The sequence below is a fragment of the Phoca vitulina genome, unplaced genomic scaffold (assembly GCF_004348235.1).
Source record: "Phoca vitulina isolate PV1807 unplaced genomic scaffold, GSC_HSeal_1.0 scaffold41, whole genome shotgun sequence".
Classification (NCBI taxonomy): Eukaryota; Metazoa; Chordata; class Mammalia; order Carnivora; family Phocidae; genus Phoca; species Phoca vitulina.
Genome location: NW_022589744.1, coordinates 16,121,932 through 16,132,378, shown reverse-complemented (window position 1 = coordinate 16,132,378; position 10,447 = coordinate 16,121,932).

Genomic DNA, 10,447 nt, shown 5'->3' with positions numbered 1-10,447 from the left:
GCCATGTGACTCGTCCCCTGTTGCAGTCCTTGCTTGGGCCTGACGGGAGCGTGGGGAGCAGTCCCGCCTGTCTCTGCTCCACCCGTCCCGCCCCCGTTACCTGCAGTGTGGAGCGAGGGGTGGCATGGGGCACCGCATGTTGTTGCCGGGTTTCGGACGGCCGGGTTGGGCTGTCCCTCTCCTCCTGGTGCTCTGCTGCTCAGACATAGGGATTAGCAGCTCTGACTTTGTAACATAACCCCCTCCTGTTCTCCTCTGTCTCTCACATCAAAGCAGGCACCAGCCAGCAAGTGTGCCCTCAGTCGTGTCCCGGTGGAATGCTAGGGGCAGCTGTGGCAGTCCAGTGACGCGCACAGACCTGGAGGGGCTGGTAGACAGCTGCCCCATCTGGACTCGCTCTGGGACAGAAGAGAGCAGGCCAGAGATGTGCTCTGGGCACTCGCCCTGCCGTGCTGCTCAGAAGAGGCCAAGCTCCCCGCGGGAGGCTGGGCAGGGAGGCCCGCTGACGTCCTCAGGGTTTCCCTCCCCCTCCGGAGGTGCTGCCAGTTGTGCCCAAAAGCCAGTGAGACCTCAGGGCCCTGGATCTGTGGCCCCCGGGCCCGGTCTAGGGTGCAGCAGCGGGTGGCAGGTGGTGGCGGCCGTGGACAGAGAGACCTGGGAAGGCGGTGGGCTGTGGCGCACAGAGCCTCGTGGCGGGACGGCGGGGACGCACCCTGCGGCTCGGCGGCGGTGCCTTTAACTGCCGGTCCTCTGCTGTCACTGCGGAGCTGGCGGCTGCCGCTTGAACGGCCTGCTTCACACTAGGCGCTGGACGGAAAGGTGACTGGCACGACCTGGCTCAGCCCTGGAGGAGCCCAGTGTCACGGGAAGGGATCGGAATGTGCCCGGCCTTGGCTGCTGTGGCCGCGAGGGAGGGACGGGCTCGAGGTCAGGTGATCGGGCACAGTGGGGCGGTGTCCCTGGGAGGTGGTGGTGTCCGGCTGAGCAGCCACGCACCGGGTGGGGAGACCGCCCTTGGAGAGGTGGGGGGCTGCCTGAAGAGAACACCTGCTGGAGGGGGACGGTGGGCCCAGGCCAGAGGCCACAGGCGCTCAGACTGACGGCCACCGGGATGGGGGCACGTGGGGTGGCGGCTCAGAGGCGCTGGAGCTGTGGCTGAGGGTGCCATGCGCGGGGAGAAAGGCCCAAGAGGAAAGCAGGGGAAGGGGCGACGCTCAGTGTGGGATCTAGGAGGCAGGCAGAGACCAGACGCGGATAGGCGTCCCACGAGTGCTCGGAGCTGGACGTCGCCAATTTAGCAGCTGTAGACACGTGGACACTAGCAAAGCAGCGGCAGGTGGTGTGGCCCAGGGAGGTTTGGAGGTGACAGGAGAAACTGGAGGGGGTGACATCACAGGAGCTGGGGAGACCACGGGCGGGGGGAAATGACCCTGAGGCTTCGTGAGTCCAGTGGGGTGGATGGAGCCATGCAGACTCCTTATGAGCCGGGAGCGGCCTCGATCGCTTTGAACCTTAACTCCTTATTTGTGAAACAAGAAACCTTTTATTTCAGGAGTTGGAGGACCCTGTAACTCTGTCTATGCTGGGATGCTCCTGAGAGGGAAAAGGGGGGCTGTTGTGTATGCAGAGACGGCATCCATGATCCAAGGCAAACTGGGCATCTGGCCACCGAAAGGACAGTGTTAGGTGTCCCTGCAAAGGCCAGCACTCTTTGTCCCCCAAAGTATCGTTAAATGAGTGAAAGATGAGATAATATTTGGTGGTTTTACATGTTTTTCTCCTGCACGTTTTCTGCTCAGACGCTGAACTGCAATTGTCCAGCGCCCCTCACAGCCACCCAGATGGACTGAGCTGCCTCCTTAGCCTGGACTTGGGACGCTGTCCGGCCCTCTTCCTGGCTGGCGGTACGCGTGGAAGCTCAGTGGTGGGTCCAGAAGTGGGTACGTGATCCACTTGGCCTGTCTGAGTTAGTCTTCACGTGATGAGCAGGAAGCCAGCCCCGGGGAGGAGCGGCAGGATGCCTGCAGGGATGGGAGGCCCTGGGCCTGACTTGTCCTCAGGTGGCTCAGGAGGAGAGGAGCCAGTCAGCTGCCGAGCGCATTCTTGGCTGTTCCTTAGTTGAGCGAAGATGCGTGTGGTCATGGAGCAATCTGGAATGAGAAGCAGCAGGCCTCTCTGCTTGAGGACTGTAGGAGACAGAGGAGCCGGGGGCCTGGATGCGATGAGCGATGGCTGCCCTTGTCCGACGCCCTCTGGGGCCCCCTAACCTACTGTGTGTCTGTGCACATCCCTGGAGTGAGCACGGTTTGGGTCTTGCCTTCAGGGAGCTGAGAGTCTAACGCGGGAGACAAAAGTGAGAAATTGTGATACAGTCTAGTAAGTGTGGGAACGTAGCCTCAGCATCTTTTTCGTCCCCGGCTACTAGCCGTCGAAGGTCGTACCTCTCGCACTGCGGGCCTTCGTGCAGATCTCATTCATCCTCCCAGGAACCTAGTGAAGGGATCTTTCTATTTTTTGAGTTTAAAGAAAACAATTTATTTACTCATCCAGCAAATGCGTGAGTGTCCACCACGTGCCAGGCGGCATCCCCTTGTGCTGGAAACAGAAATCCGTGCCCTCACAGATGTCCGCTCTGATGGGGGACAGACTGGCGGCGGGAAGGGGAATACAGGATGTCAGCAGTGCCCGGCCAGGTCCGTTGGCAGAGCGTGTGACTCTTGATCTTGGGGTCATGGATTTGAGCCCCACGTTGGGGATAGAGTCACTTAAAAAATAGGGACACCTGGGTGGCTCAGTCGGTTGGGCATCTGCCTTTGGCTCAGGTCATGATCTCAGGGTCCTTCCTGCTCAGTAGCAAGAGAGTCTGCTTCTCCTTCTGCCCCTCCCCCTGCTTGTGCGCGCTCTCCCTCTCTCTCTCAAATAAAATAAATAAAATCTTAAAAAAAAGAAAAAAGATAAGCTTAAAAAAACAACATACTCAATCGACACAGAGGGTGATGGCACCAATAGAACTGACTCCCCAGTGCTCTCCAGACCCTGATACTGCAGGCGCTCTGTTTTACTTATTTTTTATTTTTATTACTATTTTTTTGTCACCTCGACCCCCAACGTGGGGCTCAAACTCGCAACCCTGAGGTCGAGAGTCACGTGCTCTACACTGAGCCAGCCGGATGCTCCTACAGGGCTTTTTTTAAAGGACAGCTTTAGTGAGATGTAATTGGCATACCATAAAGTTTGCGCATTTGGAAGGTAGAATTTTAATTTTACAGTGACTTTACAGTATTCACAGGCTCATAATCCAACACCACATTCAAATTCCAGAATGTTTTCATCACCCCAAAAAGAAACCCACTAGCAGTGAGTCCCTACTCTCCTCCCCCAGTCCCTGGCGTGCACGAGCCTGTTTTCTGTCTGCGGATTTGCCGATCTGGACGTGGCACATAAATGGAATCGTACCACACGGAACCTTCTGTGTCAGGCTTCTCTCACTTGGCATCACGTTTTCAAAGTTGACCCGTTTGCTGGCACGAATCGACACTTCAGTGTTTTTCTTGCCTGACCCTCCATGACAATGGACGGCTTTGTTATCCGCACTGTGCGGTGGACCCGCCTTTGGGCTGTTGCCACGGGGGGCTGCTGGGTCTTCCGTGAACATGTGTCTCTAGGACAGGAGTTGCTGGGTCAGAGGGCCGCTCCAGCACACGCTTGCCCGTCGGCCAGGCGCAGGGTTCCCAGCTCGCCCTGTCCACCCTATCTTAGCCAGACGGTCAGGTGCGAAGAGGGATCTCCCTGTGGTTTCGCTTGCACTTTGTTTTCTTTATTATCCTTATCCTTTAAAAAAAAATCTGGATTGAATAATAGTGATCACGGATAAGATGCGCCTCCCTGGACTCCACCTGGGAGCACTGGAGGCCCGGGTGGAGCTGAGTGTCCTGCTAGCAGCGTGCACCACGCTCGGCAGAGTCACTAAAGGTTGGTTTCGTTGGGTGTGACGAAGCACATTTCGTCTCTCGGCAGTGCTTCGTGTCATGTAAGTTTTACGGAAATAGTCTCAGACATGTCAAGCTATTCCTGAAGGTGATACAGCTACCAATTTCTATTCAGTCTTAGCCTTATCATTTCTAGTAACGTCAGCCCGTTTCTCTGTTTAACTGTGAATGTCCTTAGGTGTTATTTTGTAGTGTTGATATTCGGATTTATAGGAAAGAAGTGAGAATAGGGGCACCTGGGTGGCTCAGCCATTGGGCGTCTGCCTTCGGCTCAGGTCATGATCCCGGGGTCCTGGGATCGAGCCCCGCATCGGGCTCCCTGCTCCACGGGAAGCCTGCTTCTCCCTCTCCCACTCCCCCTGCTTGTGTTCCCTCTCTCGCTGTGTCTCTGTCAAATAAATAAATAAAATCTTAAAAAAAAAAAAAGTGAGAATAGTATGGGGAGTTCCTGCGGGCTTCTCACCCAGACTCCCCAAATGCTGGCATTTTCCACTTTTTAAATCTGAACTGATGGAGAGTGAGTGCAGCATGAGGCCACTTTACCCCAAATCCTTCTGTATCTATTTCTTTAAAAGCAAAGATATTCAAAAAATAAAAAATAGGGCAACCCTGTTGGGACCCCTCCCACTCTTGAGAGCTTCTTCTGTATCTTCACTTAATAAACTTCTATCACTTTACCCAAAAAAATTAATTAATTAAAAAATAAATAAAAACAAGGATATTCTTAGGGGGCCTGGGTGGCTCTGTCAGTGAAGCATCTGACTCTTGGTTTCGGCTCAGGTCATGATCTCAGGGTCGTGAGGTCGAGCCCCGTGTCGGGCTCTGCGCTCAGCACGGAGTCCGCTTGAGGTTCTCTCTCTCCCTCTGCCCCTCCCCCACGCCCTCTCTTAAAAAACAAAAACCACAAGGATATTCTTTTACATAATCAGACACTGTGACACAATGCCATATCTGAACTGCAGCCCTGCTTCAGTTTAGCCACTTGGCCTGTGTCCTACATGCTTTTCCTGTCTGCATGGAAAGCAGTGCCCTGTCCGCTGACCTCAGGGCGTCCGTGGTTGTCTTCAGCCCTGCCTTCTCTTGTGTGACACTTTTGAAGGTTGATCCCATCAGGGGTTGTCTCACTTTTTTATGACTAGACCAGGGTTACGTATTCCTGGTAAGAATACCACAGATGGGCTGTTCCCAGCGCGTCCTATGGGGTACAGGACGGCAGTCTGTCTAGTTATCGGTGAGGTGGCCTTGCTCACTGGTCCAGGTAGGAGCTGCCTGGGTCTCTGCTGTAGAGTGACTGCTCTCCACTTCGTGACCCACAATTATCTTGACGGAGACAGTGAGACTAAGTGAATACCTGTTTCTCCAAGTTCTGCCCAGTATTCTTAGCATCCTGTTGGGCAAACATTGTCACCATGCTGTCTCATGGTGTCTTTATTTTTTTAAAGATTTATTTATTCACTTGAGAGAGCGAGAATGAGAGAGAGAGAGAGTACATGAGAAGGGGGAGGGTCAGAGGGAGAAGCAGGCTCCCTGCTGAGCAGGGAGCCCAATGCGGGACTCGATCCAGGGACTCCAGGATCATGACCTGAGCCAAAGGCACTCGCTTAACCAACTGAGCCACCCAGGCGCCCCTCATGGTGTCTTTACATTCCCCTCATTCCTTCAACTTTTTTTCTAAAAGATTTTATTCATTCATTTGAGAGAGAGAGCACGCACACGCACGAGCAGGGCGAGTGGGAGAGGGAGAAGCAGGCTCCCCGATGAGCAGGGAGCCCGATGAGGGGACCTGAGATCATGACCTGAGCCGCTTCACTGACTCAGCCCCCAGGCGCCCCCTTCAACTTTAATTGGAATTATTTCCTAAGCAAGAAGATTTCTAACCACTTATTTGGTTATTTATATCAGCATAGACTCAAGGATATTTATTTGATTCTATGAGTCATAACCTGGTAGCTGTTACTTTGTTGCTTAGTCTGTTTTAGCTTCAGCCATCAGGAACCTACTGTGCGGGCGCCTGGGTGGCTCAGACGTTAAGCGTCTACCTTCGGCTCAGGTCATGATCCCAGGGTCCTGGGATCGAGTCCCTCAGGCTCCCTGCTCATTGGGGAGCCTGCTTCTCCCTCTCCCTCTGCTGCTCCCCCGGCTTGTGCTCTCTCTCTGTATCTCTTTGTCTCAAATGAATAAATAAAAATCTTTTTAAAAAAACGAGTGTTTACCTACCTTAGTTTCAGAACTGCTAACCGAGAACCCTGTAAGAAACGATTACTGACCAGGGTACGCACGGTATTGAGTTCTGTTACTTTTGTGTTGAGCTATGGAGTATCTAGTGAAAAATTACTGTTTTCCAAAGCTGTTTGGTGAGTCCTTTTCTTCTCTGCCCTTTGGTGTAATTTGTACCATAGTTAGGTTCATTGGTTACACTTTGTATTCCACTGTGGCTTACCCACATATCCTGGGGGATTTTTTTTGGGGGGGGGTAACTTAAATATATTAGTTGTTACAGAATTATACATGGTTGTGTAATGTTCATAAATGTTTATCTGACTTACACTAATTGGCTGTTATCAATGACTCACTCTGGGATCAACCGACCATTGGAGGAAAACAGCAATAAATAATATGTAGTTAAAGATTTTAATGCAAAAATAAAACCATCAGAGTACCAGGAAATAAGCTCATTAATTTAAAATATATCAACTTGTCTGTGATCATTTAGCCTAAGCTAGGCCAGAGCCAATTTTTATGTAATCTATGCAAGTTGTAAAAATAAATTATAAAATGTTTTAGCATGCTAATTAATTAACGGGAGCGTGCCAGGTTTTTTAGTGTACAAATCCATCACAAACAAGTCATTCGAGTTACCATTAATGATTTTATAGACTTTACCATTTCCTTTTGTTGTTGTTCCTGTCACATATATACACATCCAGGTGATCATAATGATACCTTTTTTTAAAAAAGATTATTTATTTTAGAGAGAGCACAGGCTGGGGGAGAGGCAGAGGGAGAGGCAGAAGCAGACTCCTCGGTGAGCAGGGATCCCGACATGGGGCTTAATCCCAGGACCCTGAGATCATGACCTGATCCCAAATCAAGAGTTGGACGCTCAACCAGGCGCCCCTTGATACTTAAGAAAAAAAAAAATCTAATGTTCATCATTGGAGGTTACTTGGCCTCTAATGTATTCTAAAAATTGGCAGATAGACATAAAAAATTTTTTTTTCTATACAAATTGTTTTTTGAAGGGATTACATAGCCGATGACTCCAGGTTTTTTTTAAAGAATTCCAGCTAAGAAATGCAGAAGTATTAGAAAATCACCATTTTATGATGCCTAATAAAACAATACATGTTGAGAACAATCCTTAGAGGCTGCTGAAGACGTTGGATGAAAGGTCGATGTGGCAATTGATGACAGGGGGGCCAGCCTGATGTCCTGGAGCCAGCTACACCTCACTCCAGGTGGGACGAGCAGAGTGCCCCCGAGGTGAAGAGGTGGGAAGCCCACAGCCCTCTGAAAGCTGACCTGGGGCTCACCCAGCAAGACGGTAGAAGAACACGCCACGCCACCCCTGGAGGGTCTGATCAGGAAGATCCACCCTGAGCCACCCAGGCGTCCCTTGAACAAGAGTTCTGAGACGGAAAAATTGAACACTTAGTATTTGATAATACTAAGAAAGCATTGTTAACTTTGGTAAGTATGTTAATGGTATTGTTATATTGAAAATAAGAATCCCTATTTTTGCAGGTGAAATGGAAAAAAGAAGCAGCTCAAAAAAATTAAAAACTTAGGGCAGGGAGGACTTCTAAAAACTTACATAAATCAAAAAATTCCAAAAATTTAAGACAAACCAAACATAAATAGGCAGTTCACAAAAGAAACAAGAAAATATGCCCTTTTAGGGGTGCCTGGCTGGCTCAGTCAGTGGAGTGTGTGACTCTTGATCTCAGGGTTATGAGTTTGAGCCACATGTTGGGTACAGAGATTATTTAAAACTAAAATCTTTGGGGCGGCTGGGTGGCTCAATCATTAAATGTCTGCCTTTGGCTCAGGTCATGATCCCAGGGTCCTGGAATTGAGCCCCACATTGGGCTCCCTACTCAGCAAGGAGCCTGCTTCTCCCTCTCCCACTCCCCCTGCTTGTGTTCCCTCTCTCGCTGTGTCTCTCTCTGTCAAATAAATAAATAAATAAAATCTTTAAAAATTTTTAAAAATAAATTAAGATATAGTACTTAAAAAAAATAAAGGAAAGAAAATGAAAGTCAAGGGTGCCTGGGTGGCTCAGTCGTTAAGCGTCTGCCTTCGGCTCGGGTCGTGGTCCCAGGGTCCTGGGATCGAGTCCCACATCGGGCTCCCTGCTCGGCAGGAAGCCTGCTTCTCCCTCTCCCTGCCGTTCCCCTGCTTGTCCTCTCTCTCTCTCTCTGTCAAATAAATAAATAAAATCTTAAAAAAAAAAAAAAGAAAAGAAAATGAAAGTCAAGGGATGCCTGGGTGGCTCAGTCGGTTAAGTATCTGCCTTCGGCTCAGGTCATGGTCCCAGGGTCCTGGGATCGAGCCCCACATCGGGCTCCCTGGAGTCTCCTTGTCCCTCTCCCTCTATCTCTCCCCCCGCCAACTTGTCTCTCTCTCAAATAAATAATAAATAGAATTTTAAAAAAAAAAGAAAGAAAAGAAAATGAAAGTCAAGCCATAGAAAATATGTCAAATCAGGGCTGCCTGGCTGGCTCAGTAGGTGGAGCATGTGACTCTTGATCTCAGGGTTGTGAGTTCAAGCCCCATGTTGGGTGTAGAGATGACTTTAAAATCTTAAAAATATATATATTTCCAAATCATACACCTGGTCAAAGATATCCAGAACATATAAATACTATTACACCTGAATAAGACAACCCAATTTAAAGCTGGACAAGAGCCTTGAGTAGATATTCCAAGGAAGACTCTTCATCAGGGAAATGCAAGTCAAACCCACAATGAGACACCATGTCATACTGGGCTTTAATCAAAAAGACAATGCCAAGTATCATCGAGGGTGTGCCTGACTGGAACCTTCTGATAGTGCCAGCAGGATTGTAAAATGGTACCTCCACCTTGGAAAACACGGGGAATTCCACTTTTGGGAAGGTACCCGAGAGAAATGAACATACGTTCACACAAGGACAAATGCAAATGTTCACAATCGACAAAAGGAAACAAAAAGTCCATCAATTGACGAATGAGTACAAAGAAAATATGCTATACTTATACAACAAACAGGACAAAATACACATTCTATGCCAACATCACTCTAGGGGGATCACAAGACATCCTAAGACTGTTGGTTGTGTGATTCCACATTTATAGGTACAGAAAGCAGGACAGTGGTCGTCAGGGTCTGGGAGAGATGGGCTGCTGGGAACAGGCAACAAGGACAAATAGCTCAACATAAAGTTTGGAGTGATGTTTTTGCAACTCTACACATTTATTAAAAAATAATTGAATTATAAACTTTGGATGGATGGATTTTGTAAATTATACCTTGATAAAGCTGTAAAAAAAAATTAGTTTGTCTATATCATTCACTATTTTATTTGAATCCTGTGAAAAGTTTTAATTCACAGGGTTTTTTAAGTACTGTGCATTAACATTTATTAATTACCTCTTAGATATTCCTGTGACATGGGAGAGCACGGGGCCCCTCGGTGGTCTGTCCTGAGGCTGTTGCACGCTTTTCAGATGCATGTGAGGAAATGTTCGATGCCGTAAAAATGCTGCAGTAAACCTTGTCACCAAACCCCTGCTCCCACCCACGGTGATTTCCTCAGGGTACGTTTGTAAACGGGTCCTTGCTGAGACACACCATCTGAACACTGTTACGGTGTAAGGTGTCTGTTCACGGCGTGCTCCCAGCCCCACCAGCCACCCCCGTGTCAGGGAAGGCCATGCTGTTACCCTGCACGCTCGCCTCTCTTAGGTTCTTTGCTAATTTGATAAAAAGTTCAAAATAGTGTCACGGCCCCCCTTGTGATGGTGCAAACACTAAAGGAAGCACCACACCACATTCCCCACGGGCTGGTTCCCACGGGTCTGCTCTCCACCCCACAGAAAGGACAGGGGACAGGAACGGCTCTGCGCTGGGCTGGGTGCTGCCCCCAAGGTCTCAGCCGTGGGGGGCTCTACAGGACCCCAGCGTCCTTCAACAGGACACTACGTGGAGCGTAGAGAGGATGATTCTATGGATTAAGACACCAGCATACTTCTAACTGCAATGCCTGCAGTTTAACTTGATTCCGAGTCCACCAAAAAGTGAAAGAACTCACAATGCAATCAAGGAAAATACTGTTTGAATCTCTAATGATGCTTAGGACTGTTGAGACTGTTCCTGGTTGGTATTCCAGATGCTGACCGCTCCATAAGAAATTACCCAAAACCCAGTGGGAAGCAAATGTGGTTCTCTATCACCCTCACAGATGGTGCAGTTCAGG